Here is a 20,835-nt window from a genome sequence, read left to right on the forward strand (position 1 = left end):
ATGGGCCAAAGGGCCTGTATCTGTGCTGGATCACTCCCTGACTCCACGACTCTTTTAGAACCAGTAACTTGAAAGGCATATACATTAATAGTCAAACTTCAGATTTTATGGAGTATGTTTACAGGTTATAGTTCTGAGTGAAGAGTAAAAGTTTGAGGAAGAGGTTACAACATTTTTGTGTTCATTATTGGAGATCACCATTCCCTTGGACTTCACAAAAGTAAACATTTATGTTAATTTTTAAAGTTGAGATAAAAATCTACATTTCCATCAAAGAGAAGTCAAATAGACATGCCCAGCATTAAGAAGGAATTTTAGAAAATTGGCCCTTTTTCACCTCTGGTCTTTCCTTTTTTCTCCCCCTTTTTATATGAATATGCAACTGCATCATGTCAGGAGGTCGAGATATATGTGGCAATATTTTATATCTTAGTTCATTATCTTGGTATCTCTGCAAGATTTTTCTTAAATATGGTTGTCAGTGAAATAAACTTGCATAATATTATTTAAAGAAAAAGCTCTGTTCTCAGGGTCTAAATGGTGATATTGATTAGAATGTTGCTGATAAGGTTACAAAAATCTTCTGTTATATCAAAGGGACTGTAAACACTATTAATTCTGTCCCATTAAGTATTATTGCTACTGTAACAAAAGCAATATGATATTATATATCAGTATTTTTAAATATAAAAATAAAACATTTGTCATTTGCACTATTTTTTAATTACCATTTCACTGGCATGTTACAGTTTAAATCTTGTTGAATGCAATGTTTCTAGCTACCTAGTTAATAGAATAAGATGTTTGTCATTGTTGTAGCATTTTGCAAAAGGCAACTGAAATCTCGTAAGTCAATGGTGTTTCATGTAAATTATTTGATAGCTCAATTTTTCAGTACTCTTTGTTTTGTTGCATATGGATTCTAGTTCATTTTATTGGATAATCCCAATTTTTAGCATTGAAAAGGTGGCTTTGAGACTACGTTGTTGGCTTTGAAATGCGTTGGGACTTAATGAGGTTGTGAAAGGCACGATACAAAAACAATTTATTCCTCAGTAAGTTGAGAGTATAAAAGCTGAAAAATATTTATATCTAGAGAGCTTTTTTTTTAGATTTTATATTTGGTTTACTTTGGGACTATTTTTGGCTTTTACTGGTCATGGAGTCATAGACAGGTACAGAATGAAAACCTACTCTCATCAACTCCCCCCAGATTCTACCACTTACCTTCACACTAGGGGCAAGTTGTACTGGCCAATTAACCTACCAACCAGCAAGTTTTTGGGATGTGGGAAGAATCCAGACCACCTGAAGGAAACCCACATGGTCACAGGGAGAATGTTCAAGTTCAAGTTCAAGTTTATTCTCAAGCTGCTCATAGACAACACCCAAGGTCGGGATCAAACCCAGGTGTCTGGCACTGTGAGGCTTAACTAGCTACTCCACTGTACCACCTGCAGCCTTCTGCAAAATCAAATATTTTTGGTCATCAAGAGGTGTATCAACTTGTGGCCTGTAACAAGTGCAACCAAGTTAAAATCAGAAATAATATCAACATTTGCACATTAAAAGTTATATTAACCAATAAAAATTAACCAGTCTACCATGGCAACACTGCAATGACTCTGACCAGTGAATATAACAAACAAGTGGCATTTTTAGTAGTCTATGTTGCACGGTTTGATAGGCACAAGTAACATTCTCAAAGTGCATGAAATTTTACTTAGTTAATATTTATTGCCAGCATGAAGTTTTATTAGTGAAGGAATATATTATTTTTTTTCAAGCTGGCTTTTGGAGACTTTTGTTTTTCAGTTTAAGCTGAAAAATTCTAGACCTATGCATGTATATGTTGCTCTTCTTGAATTTTTTTTGGAAAATATAGTCTCATACACAATGATCTGAAAAATAATTCTGATTAAATGCAGTATCATACATACCAGAAAAGATTGCATCATAATGATCTCAAATTCATGAACTTTTATGGTGCCTTTGTAAAAGTTCCAAAGAGCTCTTCAAGGGAGTTGACAGAACTATTCATTGGGCAGAACTTAAGAAAGGTCACACAACTCTTATTTTTAATACTGGCTTCTCAAGATGACTTATTACAGAAGTTTTTTTTTCCATAAAATGTGAACAAAGCATGTTGGGATCAGGCTGTTCAAGCAGTTCAAAGTTTAATAAGAAACATTTTTTGGCTGGAGCTAAACATCCCAGCACATGTTGCCCTTTGCTGCCAAACAGTTCCTTAATTAAGAACAACACTAAATCTTAGCTGACTGTGACCTCTACATCTCTTCAATGCAATTTTGATCAGATTTACATTAACTTGCATTTATCTCTTTGAGTGCGTTCATGCATGCTTTTTCCTGTCCCTGCTTCACATTTCCTTTGCTTTTTCCTAATCTATTTATCACTTGTTTTCTTTGGCTGTCTGTAACTTTCCATTTTTCCCTTTTTTTTATGATTCTTTGTTTTCTCATCAGTCATGGCTGCCGTCCCACCAGTCCTCCTCTCAGCCGATGTTTCCCATTCTTGATGAAGCTGTAGTGCTCAGCCTCCTCTGAATTTATATCCAGCTGTTTCCTCTTTTACTGTAAGCCAGTATTCACTCTGTTAAGTTTCTTTAAAAGGCCTGTTTTCACATTGCAGATTATGTCCACGACAATCAATGATTTTCTGGTAAATTGTGAGGCACAATTCCAGCTGTGGTTTATCAGTCAAGCTTTATTATACTTACTACAGTAACGAACATGAACACTCATTCTGTTTATCTTCATTTCCTATAAAATAAGTTATGTTGTTTTTTTTGTCTCTATTCTTCCCCACCCCAAAAAGTGTTTCACTTTGCCAACTCTGTAAGAGTGCATCATTCTGCTACCACCTTCAATCTCCATGACTTGTCTATGTAAGCTTGCCAACTCTAGGTGTTGCCTGCCAACTTAAGTCACTGTGTTACAGGCACAGAATGTGCAAGTAGGTCCTAATGCACATTTAATCATTAATGTGCCTCTGACATCATGAAAAACAGCAAGCTCCTGTCATCATTTTAAACTTACTTAACTGTTTAGTGATGGTTTTGCCACAATGAAAACTGAGTTACTGTAAATGCACCAGTCTCTGACATGTTCCCTGAATTTAGTAAGTACAGTTAGTCCTATGTTAAACATCTGAGTAAAACATCCTCCTGGACTGTGGCCAAAGTGCCATAAATTTTTGAACTCGAGAAATTGCTTTCCCCAGAACTTAAGAATTAGTTCCCAGAATGCCACAGTATTTTTGTTTTATGCAGTTGTAGAGTGGATGGCTCTTGCTGAATTTCAAGGCTAAGGATCATAATAAGAATACATACCTAAAGATTAATATAAGATTGTTACTCTCTTTTAGAGGGCCCCACTGATTCTATTTTAATGCCACTTTTATTCTCTTCAGACCTTCCATTAACATTGTCTGCTTTCACCATTTTTGTTTTGTTTAGCCAGTTTCTTAAGTTATGAAGCACATGGTTAATATTTGCAAGTTCTTCATGTTAAGCTGAAAACAAGTTGCAAACTCTTGACTTTCTTTTCTCTTATTCACTGCATCTGGATCTCACAGGTAATCAATACATTATTGCCCGCCTTGGTAAAATGTGGGTCTCCTTCTTGAACTGCTGAAGACACTGTAGTAATGGAAGTCCAAGCATATTTTTTGGTAGGAAGTTCCCAGAATTTGATTAAGCAATGATAAAGAAACGGTAATATAGATCCAAGTTGGAATGGTGTTTGCCTTGGAAGTGATCATGTTCCTCTACAAGTACTGCTATAAATGTCAGGGAACAGGGAGGCAGATGTTGCATCCTATAGAGTATATATGCCATAGCACTGAACTAAAAAGTTGGCACTGAGTGCAAAGATTCACTTCAAGGAGACTGATAGACAAATCATTAGTTATATTTGACTTCAGGAACTGAAAGAATGGGAAAAGCCATTTGGTAGGTGACTCATTTCCCCAGGGTCCCTACCCTAGTTCCTGCTCCTTCAAGTGTTGTTGGAAGGTAATCATTGTCCCCTTTGTCCCTGCCACAGTGCTCTGATCTTGCACTGAGAGACCAAACCCAAATGAGATTTTTGACATTCTGAGGAAATTAATCCTTAAAATTGCAGCAAAAACTCTGGGTCCCTGGAAACAGTTCGTCAACTCAGGGTTTTATGAAGGTCTGTGCAATAACCATTGAATCTAAAGAGCACTCTTCTGAGGCTTGGCTAGAAATAATTATCACGGAAATGAAGATGGCACAGCTGCTGCCCTGTGCCAAGCCTCACGTTGTTTCAAGTAACGGCACAGGGTTTGAACCAAAAATATTTTCATTAATATTCTAAAAAAATGTACAGAATAATTAAAAAGTGTATGACAAATAACGCTAGATAGTAACACAACAGAAGACTGCAATACTGTTATAAATACATATCATTTGAATCCCAAGATCATGTTATTGTCTAACTCACATCCAGAATAGAAGAATCCTCTTTACATCTGTCTGTGTTTACCACTGAATAATACTTGTCTTAAAGAATTATAAGTGTTTTAATTGATATAAGTGTTATAAAGCCAGAACCTTATTGCTATTTCAGAATTATCTTTTGTTCATGGGTTTTATGCTCTAAAACTGCTGCTTGGAGACAGTCTGGGTACAGACCATGTGTAGAAAAATCCCTGGCAGTAACACCAGGAAATTACACTCAAATTACATCATAAATCGGAATTGGTGCCAGAGCCCACTGTCTCCAGGGTGGCAAAGGAATAAGAGATTGCAACATTTAACATCAATCAAATAAATAAACTCCTTTTAAAATAATATTTGATCTTAATTGATCTCCCTAGATTTTGTAGCAAAACTGAATGCTAAGAAATAAAAAGCAGATTCCTGTGTTCTCTGATATTATGAAGTTAATGTTATCTAAAGGGATCTGGACAAATTAAGCAGTTAGGCTAAGGACAACAGATGGATATCAATCTGGATAAATGTAAGGTAATGCACATTGGTACTAGAAGGTACTGCACACATTAAGAAATGAATAGGATTTATTTTCTTGCAGGCTGGTGAATTGAAAAATTTGGATAAATAACACCCATATCTGTGTTTATCCAATGTTTTATCATACAGTAAAAATTCATTTTGGCTACTAAATTAGCTAGGTCCAATTTTGAAGCTGGGCTGGGGATGTGGGACTGGCAAAGTTTAACATCACTGGGATACATCAGGAAAGAGATATCACAGAAAAGTCTGGCATAAGCAAAAGCAGAAGCAGAAAAGGGTTCAGGTGTAATTACCATGTTGGACATTGAAACATGTTGAATCTGTTCAGACATTCAATTGGCTCATGATGTCTCTGAACATAACTCCAGAAAGTTTTCAAAGTTTCAGTTGACCCAATACGCAAACCAAATACCATTAAGTGAGAGAGTTCCATATTTCTACTGCCTTTCTGTGCAAAATTCAGATTCCTGGACTGTATGAATATTTTTTTAAAATTTCATTCATATTCCAAAAATTGCTGACAGATGCCTTCATCTCCTATATGTATCAAGTATCTCCCTATTAAGAATAGCTCATTCATCAGCTGTAAGTGTGTTTATTGAGTGCATTTGGGGGTTGTGTTGGCTGAGAAGAAGTTGGCTTTAGTTTGTAAGGTAGTCTTTTAGAGTGATTATGAATGGTAACTTTTTTTTGGAGTCACTATGAACTGTAGTTTTTTTTTGCATCATGATTCACTACACATCTGGAATTAAGGCAATTTGATCAGAGTTCCTGGTTAAGTGCCAATTTAGGTGATTGAGATGTGTGGAAACAAGTCACAATTAGCTACTTTTCTGCTCTTAATGTTATTAAATTTATGTTTCACAAATTACAAACAAGTAAAATGTCTGCCAGCTGTTATAGATTGTCAGTATTTAAATATCAAAATAATAACACATAAGGAGGAAAAATTTCTAACGCCTTCAATACTTCCATTAAATTAAACAGGAGCAAAGTAGTAGCATACAGTGAAATAAATACTGGTGGTTTCAGAATAGAAAAACAAAAGACATGAAGCTAGGCTTACACTTGTGGAACCGTGTAACAGAAAGTAGTGGTGAAGAGGTGTTTTACCTACTGGAGGACTGTGACCAGTGGTGTTCCACAAGGATCAGTGCTGGGACATCTGTTGTTTGTAATATAGGTAAGTGATTTGGATGAAAATGTAGGTAGTCTGAACAGTAAATTTGCAGATGACATGAAAATTGGTGGAGTTCTAGATAGTAAGGAAGGTTGTCAAGGTATACAGCAGGATATAAATTGGTTGGAAATTTTGGTGGAGAAATGGCAGATGGAGTTTAATCATGACAAGTCTGAGGTGATGCATTTTGGAAGGTTAAGTGCAAGAGGAAATTATACAGTAAATGGCCGGACCCTTAGGGGCATTGTTGTACAGAGGGATGTTGGGTCCATAGCTCCATGAAAGCGACTGCACAGGCTGATAGGGTGGTAAAGAAAGCATATGGGCAAGCTTGCCTTTATTAGTCGAGGCATTGAGATCAAGAGTCAGGAAGATATGTTACAGCTTTATAAAACTTTAGTTGGGCTGCATCTGGAGTAGTGTATTCAATTCTGGTCATCCCATTATAGGAAGGATGCGGAGGCTTCAGAGAGGGTGCAGGAAGAGTTCACCATGATGTTGCCTGGATTGGAGTGTATTAACTATAAATAGAAGTTGGATAAACTGGGATTGTTTTCTCTGGAGTGTCAGAGGCTGAGGGACGACCTGATAGAGGTATATTAAATTATGAGAGGCACAGATAGGGTAGATAGTCAGTCCTTTTCCCTGGATGGAAACAACAAATATGAGAGGGCATAGATTTAAGGTGAGAGGAGGAAAGTTTAAAGGAGAAGTGTGAAAATGGTAGGTGCCTGGAACACGCTGCCAGGGGAGGTGGGGGAAGCAGATATGACAGCAACGTTTAAGAGGCATTTAGACAGACACATGAATGGGCAGGGAACAGAGGAATACACACCATGTGCAGGGAAATGAGATTAGTTGGATTGGCATCATGGTCGGCGCAGACTTGGTGGGCCGAAGGGCCTGTTCCTGCACTGTATTGTTCTATGTTCTATATAAGCATTGGCTGTACTATTTCCCTGACCTGTGCAAGCTAGTTGCCTCCCACTTACCTGAAATGGGTCTTCAGATAGTTCTTGATCAGTGAAGCCTGGTGTTGTGCAAGGCATACAACATTTGAAAAGCAATTATATATATTAAAATTAATTCATTTAAAAAAAACTAAATTACTATATACCACACCCTTTTCCCTCACAGCCATTCTTTGCTTTGAAATGAATGGGCCTGTTGTGTTTCATCAGGTTTAACCTGGCACAGAAGCAACAAGTGGATTTCTTAGCATGAAGTGCTGGGAAACATGTGGAAGTTCCTACTGGACACTGTTCACTGTGACGTGCAGCGGGAAAACTGCTTGAACCTATAATAAAATGTGAAGTAACAGAACACTTGGAAAGCACTAATGGGAATGGACAAAGTCAGCATGGATTTAATGAGAAGGAAGTGAAGCTTAACAAATCTACTGGAGTATTTTGAGGATGTTGCTAGTAGAATAGATAAGGGAGAATCAGTAACTAGTCAGTATGATAAATTTGACTTTCAGAAGGCTTTTGATAATGTGAACTGTGGATGCTAAGAGGATCCAGTGATATGGGACAAAGGCAGAAAAAGAGTACAAAGTGAATAATTATATTGAATTTGAAGCAGATCTGAAGAGTCAAATGACCAGTTCCCACTGCTGTTTCTCTACATTACTGTAAGTTCAACTGCAGAGCACAATCAGAAAGTCAACAGTGATTGAAGATTTGAATATCAATTTCAGATGACTAAAGAAATGGCCTCAACCACATCCAAGAAGGATTATCTGGTCATTATCATGTTGCTACTGTTGGGGAACTTGCTGTGTGCAACTTGACTGACTGTGTTTCCTGCATTATAACATTGACTACTTAACAATTACTTAATTGGCTTAATGTGCTTTGGAATGTCCTGCCAAGTCTGTCTTTCTTTAATTTGTACTATCTGACTGCAATAGGGTTAAATTATATATAAAGAATTTAAAGCCAATTCCTCATTCCCCTCCCCACCCAATGCAACTTTAAAAAATAATTGCTTGACAGGGAAAGTGACAATTCATTTTCAGGCAAACGAAAAAAAACCTTAATTGATCCATTTTCTGTCACAAAGGTTAAGGTCCAGTTCAATGCTCTTCCCTATAATAAACATTCAGGAGTTGTCCAACTGAGTCAAATATTTCCCTACTTTTTAGTCATACGATATGACCTTTATTTTACAAATAGGCTACATAATTCCTTGATTAATTTAAATATTCTTTCCTCCTAAAGGTGTTGATAACACTGACATCATTTGGATTGAATAAAAGTTATCTACAGAGTAAACTAGTCATAGAAGAAAACTGCCATTGTGTAATCACTGAACCTGTGTTTTTTAAATGATGTTCAAGGTTCTTCCTTAATTGCTTGCCCCTGTTTGCATTGATTGCCTGTGAAAGATTAAACGGATCATTGCAAACATGACTTGTTCTGAACTTTATCTTTGGTCAGCTAGGCTTCTGACTTACTGAAACACAACCCCACAGCCAGGAATTTCTGTGGAACTGCTTCCGCCTGTGTGCCATAAATGTGTCAGAATTGAAGTAGGCTTCGGCCGCATTCCCAAGCAAAGCTGCAGGGGACCAGAGTGGGAGGAATTTTGAGAAATGCCTGTCTGGTTCCCGGATAAGCAACAACACCATTTTAAAATTCTCATCATCTCCAAATCAAGTTTGACACTCCCAATGCCCATAATCTCCTACAGCTCTGCACACCTTATAGATACCTGTGCTCTTTTAATTCTAGCTTCAATGAACTTCCCTCAGTTTTAATTGCTCTATCACTAGTATCCATTCCTTCAGCAATCCCAGTCCACAGCAAGTATTTTCTTCTTTTTTGGGATGCTTCAAAATCCTGGTTAACTGGATAGTCAATAGCAGTTATCTGAAAGGTAGCTTGATTCAGGCAGTCAACCATTTGGTTTTCCCCAGTGTTGATCGATTCTATCACTAGATAGAGTCATAGAGAGATACAGCATGGGAACAGGCCCTTCAGCCCATTGAGTCTGCACCAAATATTAACCACCCATTTACACTAATCCTACATTAATCCCATTTTTCATTCTCCCCACATTCTCATCAACTCCCCTAGATAGTACGGTACGGCATAGTAGTGTAGCAGTTAGCGTAACGCTTTACAGCGCCAGCGACCCAAGTTCAATTCCGACCGCTGTCTGTAAGGAGTTTGTACATTCTCCCCGTGTCTGCGTGGGTTTCCTCCCACATTCCAAAAAAGACGTACAGTTTAGGAAGTTGTGGGCATGCTATGTTGGCACCAGAAGCGTGGCGACACTTGCGGGCTGCCCCCAGAACACTCTACGCAAAAGATGTACTGCACTGTGTGTTTCCATGTACATGTGACTAATAAAGGTATCTTATCTTATCTCATCTTATCTCACCTACACACTCAGGGCAATTTATAGTGGCCAATTAACTTACCCATCCACGTTTTTGGGAGCAGACAGGAGCACCCGGAGGAAGCTGGAGCACCCAGAGGAAATCTGCACGGTCGCAGGGAGAACTTGCAAACTCTACACAGACAGCATCAATGTCAGGATTGAACCCAGGTCTCTGGTGCCGTGAGGCTGTGATTCTGCTATCTTAGAACCATTGTGATCATGTTTACTACTCTCCCAGGATAATAAGCACTGACTGAATGATAGAAAGCTGACAGGGGTTACTGTGAGCTCCTGCAGGGCATACAACTGCTTGCTGTAGCTCCTCTTGAGCAACATCGACAGAACCACAGCCCAACAAAAAACGCGTGCATGCATTTACTACCATTCTCCCAATTACATCATGGGCACAGTATATTCACCAGCTGGAGAAACACAGCCTCAGTACCAGGTACTTGCCTTCCTGTATTCTTATTATAATTGGCTCTGAGCTTCAGTATATAACCATATAATTATAGAAATCACCAGATAACACTTAAAGCATCGATTGTCCCTATTTTTTTCATTTTTTCATGTTTTGGCATTAAGGTAAGAGGGAAAATACATTTTGGACTGTTTGTATATGCAAGTGCCACATTCTCCAATCAGCATCTACTTAGTTCTAATCTTCATATGAAGGACTTTGGCAAAGAAGAATGTCTACTTTGAAGGGAGGAGACTCAGTAAATGTTTATTCCAGGCCAGAATCCTTCTTTCTGTCTTTTTTTAATGGATATATATATTTCATGGATTGGTTTTAGAGCACACAGATGTATCGGAAAAGAAACACCTTTCAAATGTAGAATCACTGAAGTAAGCTGTTTGACTGCATCAAACATGTTACAATCTTAACAGAAATTAGAACCTTGTTATCACTGAACAGTCTTCCAATCCTCTTTCCAGTGTTGTCCCAAGAACAAACTACAGCCTCAAACTGGAGTCCACTAGCACCTCTAGGTACAAAATTAATTATCATCTTGGATAGATAGCCCTTGCATTTTCCAATTGGAAACCCCTCAAGCTGTAAAATATCACACTGGTTATCCCATGGTTTAAGCTGTGTCCAGTATATATTAAATATCTAGGTGGATTGATCAACCATACAGTGTTTACTACTAAAAAAAAATGCCTTGATGTTCTCACAAATATTTGAAAGAACTATCCTGCATGAAATTAGGTACCATATAGTTGAAGCAAATATTTTATCATCCACCTTTAGACAGTCCATCATCCACACTTATGCTGTACCTGGAGCTGAAGTACACACCTTAGTCTGAAACCACAGTTTGGTCAGCTACTCAGAGGTTACATTTCTTTTGGTGAGGATAATGCAAAGCCCAAGAGCAAAGGCTCAATGAAAATAGATCAGAAAAACAGCCTAAATGGCTTCTCTGCAATGCCAGATCAGGTAATGTTTCAGAAAGCTAACCCTACTATACATATGTCTGAAAGAGCAAAATCTAGCTTCTCACCCACTGAAAATTTCACAGGTCATTTGAGTATCTGATTTACATGACACACATTTGATTCTAAAGATTTTTTTTTACTCATATAAGGCCTTTGCTGGCAACACCAATATTAATTGTCCATCCCTGGTTATTCTTGAAAAGATGGTGTTCAACATTCATTGGGGAATGCTCCAATCTATGTGGTGAAATTTAGAGTTCAATAGAAACTAAAATTAGTAATATTTCTACAATCACCACTGATTCACAAAGGGAACTTTTGATCCAACTGAGCACTTAATTACCAACCTGAAGGTCACAAGGTCAAATTCCAGAATTGCCTGTCACTCAAATGTATTTGTCTCAGAGGGTTAACTCTTTAAATTCAACTGTTGGAGAGAGCTGCAGTAGGAGAAACAAGAATCAGGTATAAATTATTTCTATAAAGAAGGAACTTGGACTTAAATAAAAACTTTCACTTTATTAAGTACTTAACAATGAATTAATTGCTATTCAAGTGTGGTGGCTTTGTAATGTGGGCAAACAGAGCAGTTAATTATGTATTGGAAGGTTTCATCAGAAGTAATAAGAGAAATTATTGAAAAATCTATGTTAGATTTTTTTTAATGGATAAATTCATGGCCAGAACACCCAAAGAAATACCTTCCCTTCTTCAGAATCTGATGGGTATCAACCTAAAACTAAGAATTAGATGCTCCTCATATCTGCTCCACCATTCAATAAAATCACGGCTGATCCTTTACCTCCGTGTCACTTCTCGGCACTAACATTTCCCTTTTGATTCCTTTAAGATCAAAAACCTGTCAATCTGTGTCTTGAACATAGCGAGATTCCAGAGTTCCCTTGGTTGGAGAGTTCCAAGGATTTACTATTCCCAGGTAAAGAACTTTCTCCTTGTCTCAGACCTGAATGGCCAATCTCCCATTTTAAGACACTTATCCCTAGTTCTAGGCCACCAATCTACATCTACCTTGCAAGCCCCTTAAGAAAAGATTTCTAAGACCTTGGCAATGATCTTTGCATCCTCACTGGCCACAGGAATAGTACCAGATGATTGGAGAGTGGAAAATGTTATTCCTTTGTTCAAGAAAAGGAGTAGGAATAACCCTGGGAATTATAGACCGGTGAGTCTTACTTCAGTGGTGGGCAAATTATTGGAAAAGATTCTTTGGGACAGGATTTATGAGCATTTGGAGAAGCATAGTCTGATTAGGGATAGTCAGCATGGCTTGTGAGGGGCAGGTCATGCCTCACAAGCCTGATTGAATTCTTTGAGGATGTGACAAAACATATAGATGAGAGTAGAGCAGCGGATGTGGTGTATATGGACTTTAGTAAGGTGTTTGATAATGTTCCCCATGATAGGCTCATTCAGAAGTTTGGGAGGCATGGGATCCAGTGAAACTTGGCTGTGTGGATTCAGAATTGGCTTGCTGTTAGAAGACAGAGGGTGGTTGTAGACGGAACGTACTCTGCCTGGAGGTCAGTGACCAGCGGTGTTCCGCAGGGATCTGTTCTGGGACCCCTGCTCTTTGTGATTTTTATAAATGATTTGGATGTGGAAGTCGAAGGGTGGGTTAGTAAGTCTGCAGATGACATGAAGGTTGGTGGTGTTGTGGATAGTGTAAAAGGTTGTTGAGGGTTACAATGGGACATTGATAGGATGCAAAGCTGAGCTGAGAGGTGGCAGATGGAGTTCAACCCGGAAAAGTGTAAAGTGATTCACTTTGGAAGGTTGAATTTGAAGGCAGATACAGGGTTAATGGTAGGATTCTTAACAGTGTGGAGGAACAGAGGGATCTTGGGATCCAAGTCCATAGATCCTTAAAGTTGCTGTGCAAATTGATAGGGTTGTTAAAAAGGCGTATGGTGTGTTGGCCTTCATTAGTCGGGTGAATGAGTTCAAGAGCCCCGAGGTAATATTGCAGCTCTATAAAACCCTGGTTAGACTGTACTTAGCATATTGTGTTCTGTTCTGGTTGCCTCACTATACGAAGGATGTGGAAGCTTTAGAAACGGTGTAGAGGAAACTTACCAGGATGCTGCCTGGATTAGAGAGCATTTCTTATGAGGATAGGTTGAGTGAGCTTGGGCTTTTCTCTTTGGAGCGAAGGAGGATGAGAGGTGAACTGATAGAGGTGTACAAGATAAGAGGCATAGATCGAGTGGACAGCCAGTGAATTTTTCCCAGGGTGGAAATGGCTAACATAAGGGGAGAGAAATGGCTAACATAAGGGTGATTGGAGGAAAGTACAGGGGGGATATCACAGGTAAGTTTTTTACACAGAGAGTAGTGGGTGTGTGGACCGCACTGCCAGGGGTTCTGGTAGAGACAGATACAATAGAGACATATAAGAGACTCTTAGATAGGCACCTGGATGATAGAAAAATGGAGGGGTATGTGGGAGGGAATGGTTAGATTGAACTTAGAGTAAGTTAAAAGGTTGGCACAATATCATGGGCCGAAGGGCCTGTACTGTGCTGTAACGTTCCATGTTCTATGTTCTAAGAATTATGTAGGTTTCAATGAGATCACCTCTCGTTCTTCTAAATTCTGGGCCCAGTATAGCATCTTTGCCAGTGGAACATTCCCTCAGTGCTGCACTAAAGCATCAGCCTAGATTATATAGTCAAGTCTCTGGAGTGGTAATAGGAGCAGGACTAGGTCACCTGTCACCTAAACATACTCACCTATTCAATATGATCATAGCTTATCTGTCCCAGGCCTCAACCCTACTATGTCAGCTCCTCATAGCTCTGAATTCCTCAGTCTTTCAAAACAGTTTTTACTCTTCCTTAAGTACCTCCAGTGATCTGGCCTCCATAACCCTCTGAGGTAGAGTATTCAGAGTACAACCTAGTGAGACCGCTGCTATTGAACAGAGGCTCCACTTAGTTATCACCCACTGACCATCTCATAAACTGCTGAGTGAAAAAAGAACTGTGAAAAATATAAGGAATACTCCATAAACCAAGTGAATTCCAACCAATCAACTGGAATGTAAAAAAATCACAGGGATCCAATGATGTTAATCCCAGAAAATTGCAAACGGTCTTCCAAGGTACAAAAGGAACATCTTCAAAAGCTAACACAGACACCAATGAGGTCTACCAAGAAGGGAAGTCATCCTGCTTCTAAACCTTGGAATATAAGTCAAGTAGCAGGGTAACTAACATTAACCCAATCCATCCATGGTGTCAATGGAAAATGAAATAGAACAAATGTAAAACAGATGGCTGATCCAGTCCTGCTATTTTCCTGCTGGACAAAATAGGATAAAGTTATCTCCAAGGATTTGGACAATGAGCTACAAATGTTGGTTGTTTTATTTTAAGGGTTACTGTTGCAAATATAGATATATTGGAGAGGGAAGAAGGAAGGTAAACCTGGGTGAGTGAGGAACTTCTGAACTGAGTCCTGAGCTCAATCTAGCTGACTGAAATTTTAAATTGCAAACAGCGAGAGCACCTGCTCAAGGCTGGTGGGGTCCTCTTTTAAATGTGCTTCTGTCAGCACTGTCCAACTGCAATGTGAGCCCAGAGCCTGAGGGAGAAATCAGTGGAGGCTTCCCTGGGTCAAAACCCCACCAGAAACAAAACAAAGCAAGGTCAGTTTTATTAATATTTCTTTTAAGCTTCCTGTTGGGAGGAAAAGGTGTTCATTCACACTCAAGTGGGAAGCAGATAAACATCATGTAAATGAGTTCTGGCACTTAAAATCAACCTGGTCCAGCAAAGTGAATGAAGTGTCTCTCCCTATGTATCAGTTCCCCTCTCTTCTCCCCACTCCTGCACAGATTAAGCCCATTGTGTTTTGCAGAACCTGTTTTTAGTTGCTAGCAGACTCAGTGGACTCAGTTGCTTCCTTCTGTTCTCCTTTTTGACTTCAACAAAAACATCTGGCACTGCATTTAAATGGCTGCCTGTGGCAGTCTTTTCTTGACCACGCTTGAAATTTCACAAGAGCAAAAGGACTGACTTGCCCTGTATCATGTGATACAGCTACTGCTCTTTCACTTCTATGCCATAACACAGGTATATAAAGGATATTTGTGGGTGGAGGGAGAGTGGTCGAAAAACTGTGCACCCTTGCCCAACGTATATGCCATAAACTTATTGACCAGAATTTACCAGTGGCTCTAAATTCTTTTAAGGTCATGAAAGTGTTTACATACATGCAGTCTTCCTTTCTATTCTGAAACATGCAGCAACTAAACTAACGACAGCTACATGGATAGGAAAGGTTTAGCACCAAATACAGGCAAATGGGATTACCTTAGATGGGCATCTTGGTCCGCATGGATGATTTGGGCCAAAGGGCCTGTTTTTGTGCTGTATTGCTTGATGACTCTAAATGAAACAAGGCATCATTCTCCTCAATAGGAAGGCAGTGTGCCTTTTTTTAGAATCCATACCTACACTTATATGTACACAACTTTCCCAAGAGGTGCACAAAAAGTGATTGGAGAATTTTTCTATAATGCAAATGAGGCTGTCTCAGTAAACACAGGATGTTTCCCTCCAGCTGCCCCCACATGCCAGACCCTTGTCCAGGAATGCAGATCCACTGAGCCACTGAATCTATATCTTTCAAATCTTTCAGTGCTTGACCCATTGGGTCATAGAGGATTGAAGTATCACACAGAGGGACATCTGAACTGCCTTTAATGGAATAAAATCAGTTTGTATTCACCGCATTAATCAGCATTCAGGCCTTCATCGGCAGCACACTGACAGATGGAGAGGATGGGATAAATGCATCATGAAATACAGCTCTGACAGAGTTGAAATAAATGTAATAGATTCCTGCCCTTTAGGTCACTCTTGCAATGCAATTGTATTACAATATGTACACTTTATATTTTTACTTTGTTGCAACTATTGAACTGTTAAAAATACATCATATAACTTCACTTTGAATCAGATTGCATGCTATCATCACAGCCTGAGTCAGCACAACATTACAGGAACTGATTCCTCTGACCTTTGCCCCTGCAGAAATGCCTATTTCCTCAGTACTGAGGTCAGGAAAAGGGGGCACAATCCTATTGTACCAAGTAGTCATCCTCCTTACCCCTGTTTACATTCCAGCAGGATCACCCCAGGGCAGATCAGAGGTCCAGCATGGGAATGCAAATGAGATGCAATGGAATGCTCCCAAGCTTCCTGCTTCAATGGCCTTACCTTGCAGGAGCCCCCAGACACAAGAATGTCAAGAGGTTAGCAGTGGTGGAACATGTGCCAAAACCCTCATCAAATCAGATCAGAAGGAGCCTCACAATAAAGTGAAGAGTGGCTTTCAAAAAAGGTATTGCCAGCGTTAAGTGATCTGATGACATTTGGGTCATGGGATCGTTTGACTGTTGATCTCCAGAAACAGCCCAAAGGCACTGTGACAGGCAACCAGACAAGCTTCACTTTTGCTCCACTTCCCCGCCTCTATCCAATGTCCACCTCACTCTTCTGCACAGAGTCCACTACCTTTGTGGGTGAGGTGGTGTGGACAGGGAGAAACCCTGGGTGAGGCCTGAACTGTGAGGTTTCAAAATGCATGGTCCCGTTTCTGAAGGGAGACCAGCAGATTTTTCCCCCAACTTATTACTGCTTATCTTTAATAAATGTCTCTTCATCCAAACTGCATCTAAAAAGTGTTCAAATTATTTCTTATTGTGTGTATCATGAAGAATAAATGTAGGGATTTATTTCAGAGCAGTGTTAAGATGACATGATAAACTGCTTAAGCTTTGCACTTGTAATTTATATTACGGGAATCCCACAATCTATTACTGCCTTGTAGCACACCGTTATTTATTATCTCATATTTATAGTGACTCCTAAACTGAACATGTTTCATAATATTGTCATTTGCATTTATCAGTCAAATTTAAGGCAATATATTACGTGCAGCTATATTTGGAATATTGGTGTTAGTATATCACAAGAACTCTTAGTACAATATAATCATCGGACATTTAACAAAGGAAGATAAATGCTAAGGAATTAAATCACTATCAATGCATGTATACCATACATATTTATAAAATAATCAGTTGGTAGTATCATTTCCAGAATATCTCTATTTCTAAACCAACATCTACTGTATCTGCCTGATGTCAAAATTAAGTTAGAACAAACTGCAGGAGGACAGTTAGATGAAAAGAATACAATATGTTCGTTTTCATCTTTAACCCAAAGGAGCATTTTTCACTAAGTCTTTGCTTTGCTAGTTTGTCTTTGCTGATCAATTGACATTAGTACCTTCTTGCGAATGTCTCTTCCTTCCAGATGTCACAATCTGGACTCCACTCACAGCAGAGGATTGGTGTCTGCTGGTCACATGCTTCAAGTAACAAATGAAACTGTCACAGGCCTGTTCTTTCTGTGCTTTGACCTCCTCGTGATGTTTTCCAGCTCAAGGCTATTCAGAGAAATGATTGTGTTTGGTGGTGGGGTAGGCATGGGGGTGGGGCGATCAGGAGGGGGAGTAAAAGTTCTTTTGTTCTTTTATTTTTAATTTACTTTAAATTTTTGTCCAAGTTTGAGGACACCTCATTATTTGCCTCCAATGGCCATAAAGATTGCTTTAAAGCATTACTTTGTTAAGAAACTAGAAAGGGAATGTTGTTATTAAAATAAAATACAATATTTTTTATTTAATTAACTTTATTAAAATAGTTGTACAATGCACAATCATTTGAATAAAAATTATCTTTAACCTCTGTATAGGGCATGTTAGGCAGTAGTGTAAAACAAAACACAACTCAGCATTAATATTTGAGACCGTAACACTGGCTAATAGACAGTAATGTGTCTGTGTGCATAAAGCTGAAGTCACTTACCTCAAAAAACAGAACATGAAAAAGACAAAATCAGATTTTTTAAAATGCTTAATATGAAATATTAATAATAATTTCAAAAATCTCACAGGGACTTTGGTGAAGAATACAAGAGAAATTTGAATATGCCTGAGATATACAGAGAAAAAGAGAGAAGATGAGAGGTACAACACCATAAATAGATCATATTGCTATTTACAGTTTTGACAGATGCTCCAAATGAAAGAAAATTGGTCTCCTACATTCGCCCATAACAACCTTTGGCTTTCTACGTGCGTGTCTCTGTTTGAGACCAGCAGTTATTTATCACTGGAGTTTCGTTGTATTTGACAATCGGTGGATGCACTGACATTGTAATTGAGTCTAGTTGTCTTTTCTAGGACACCGAAAGATCTAACTAAGTCAAGGCATCTCACTTCTACTCGAGATCTCTATAAATGATCTATCACTGAAAGGAGCAGGCTGAGTAATCAATCAATGCAGAAATACCAAAGCCCCTGTTTGTATCATCTAGGGCACCATACTTTGCAGTTCCTACTTTCTTGCAGATCGGCAGTTCAGATAGCAATAGAACATTGATAAAAATGTTGACTTTTATGGGATTCCAGGCTGGTACATAAGGGCCATCAGTCAGAAAACTGATATTAATGGTTAGCAGAATAACTGATAGATAAACAGGCCCAGTTAAAAATTAACTGAAACATATAGTGTAAAGACACATATTACAGATTTCAGCCTCTGTAAGCCTTTCTGTGAGTAAGCACCTATTGGGAAATAAAAGGGAAATCGATTTGAATTGAGTTACAGAAACAAAATTTTGAAAACATTGTTCAGATCAATTATCGTGCACATACACATTCACTTTCTAACGCTAGAACCTGGATCTAGCTGTCTAATCTTTGATAAACAGAAATTAGACTGCTTGAGTTCTCATGCAGCACACTGTGTTCCCCTGAGTTAACATTTGTGATACAGATCAATTAAGTTTTATTTAAAAAGAGAGTAGATTTTAAAAGAAACTGATATGCTGCATTGAATGTTTAGCATCAAAAATAGAATGGGACTCTTATACCATTAGGCTTATGACTAATGGAAAGACAAGGGCATTCCAATTGCAGTTATCAACTGAAACTGCATGTTACCTGCAGAAACAGTGAAGATCTTTCTGCTGATATAAAAGTGTGAGAAACATGTGAGGACCAGTGACATGAGCTCTAGGCCTCCCTTCAGAGAAATACCCAGTATCATGTTTTTTTTTATTTTTTGAGTTATCTAAAAGACTAATGATTTTGCTCTGTACTGGAATATGTTCAAACTCAGTCAAAGAAGTATGTGTAAAGCACTTATTTAGTTAAGGATGTTGCCAAAACTACACACAGATTAGATCTGACTGGCACATTGGAATCAATACTGCAGAGGAATATTCACAAGGATTATCTTTTCGTTGCAAGTATTCCTGATTTTGTATTTTGATCCGATTCTGTTCTACTTTTACGCATAGAAATTTACTTTAATAATTTACATTCTGAGGAATTTATTAATGACTTGAGGTGAAGCTCTTTAGCCTACACCAAGAAAGCCCCGGTTTAAACTGTGTCAGCAACAAACTGTCCCAGCAGTCATGCAATAAATCTGAGAATAACTATCTCGAGGACTAATTGCAGTGAGCTGCCCCCTTGAGAAGGACTAACAGTGTATGGTGTCCTAGAGTGTTTGCAATCACTGACCTTGAACCACAACTGTTTCTCTGCCAGGCATAAATAACATCATGCTCAGGTGTTCTTGCTATGTGAAGAATTTGGGCTTAGATCCGAAAAACATGCTGTGCAGATCAAACAGCAACTCCTATTCATTTGCACTGATAGTACTAATTTATGGCATTGTTTAGAAATGGTGGGGTAATTTACTGATTAGAGAGAAATACCTGGCAAATATGAGAGCGAAGTCACCTAGACAAGTACATTTGATGCTTACAATTATTGGCATTGGCTTCACAGAAATAGATAACAATGGAACTGTTAGCAAAACTTCCTTGCCATTCTCCTTGCTTGCTTTGTGCATCCATTGTCCTGAACCAGCCAGGATGATGGAATGGTTTCAGGTAAAAAGCTTGATTTGGTGAATTGAATCATTCTGTTGATTTTCCTCTGGTCCCCTCCACTTGGCATGCATACAAGTGAGTCTTCTGCTCCCACAAAAAAACAATTGTTCTTATTACTGTGTTCACTTTTGTTACCTTTTGGGAAATAATTTTCTATTGCCTCTCTGCATTTGCAGCATCATTGAAGGAGGTCCTTCCACCCTACTTTGGACTGGAATTCCCTCTTAGAAACATTTTCTCTGCCCCTTTCCTGTTGATTTCTTAACTTCCTTAACAAACTTCCCTTTCTTTGCTTTCATATCCTTCTCTCTCATTCTTGGTCAATGTTCACTTTTGTATGTAAACTGCTCTGAAATAGATCTTATACATGGGCAGTACTGGTAGAAGTTGTATATTACAGTTAGATGATAGATTGCAAACCAATACCCATATGATTTATGCCAGTATTGCAGCTGCATCCAAGTCTCCTCCAATCCTATTGTATCTAACCCAATCACCAAATTCCTATTTTCTCTCACGTATTTACCCAGTTTCCCTGCTACCCATGTTACTCACCACAACTGCTCCATTTGGTAGAGAATTCCATATTCTTTTGATTCTAAACATAGAAGCATAGAACATAGAACATTACAGCACAGTACAGGCCCTTCGGCCCACAACTTTGTGCCGACCTTTCAACCTACTCTGAGATCAATCCAACCATTCCCCCCCACATAGCCCTCCATTTTTCCCTAATGTCCCTAATGTATCTGCCTCTACCAGTACCCCTGGCAGCAAGTTCCACACACCCACCACTCTGTGTAAAAAAA

General features: G+C 38.8%; 1 long non-coding RNA gene across 2 annotated transcripts in view; it reads right to left on the bottom strand.

Moving 5' to 3' along the window:
* Nucleotides 1-17,444, bottom strand: part of LOC127584068 (uncharacterized) — a 38,327-nt gene extending 20,883 nt beyond the window's left edge. For both annotated transcript variants that reach the window (XR_007958338.1, XR_007958337.1), the window contains exons 1-2: nt 17,348-17,444; nt 11,378-11,470 (exon numbers count right to left, since the gene is read on the bottom strand). This is a non-coding gene — a long non-coding RNA (uncharacterized LOC127584068). The remainder of the gene's footprint in view (nt 1-11,377; nt 11,471-17,347) is intronic.
* Nucleotides 17,445-20,835: the final 3,391 nt, after the last annotated feature.

Source organism: Pristis pectinata, chromosome 28 (assembly GCF_009764475.1).
Source record: "Pristis pectinata isolate sPriPec2 chromosome 28, sPriPec2.1.pri, whole genome shotgun sequence".
Taxonomy (NCBI): Eukaryota; Metazoa; Chordata; class Chondrichthyes; order Rhinopristiformes; family Pristidae; genus Pristis; species Pristis pectinata.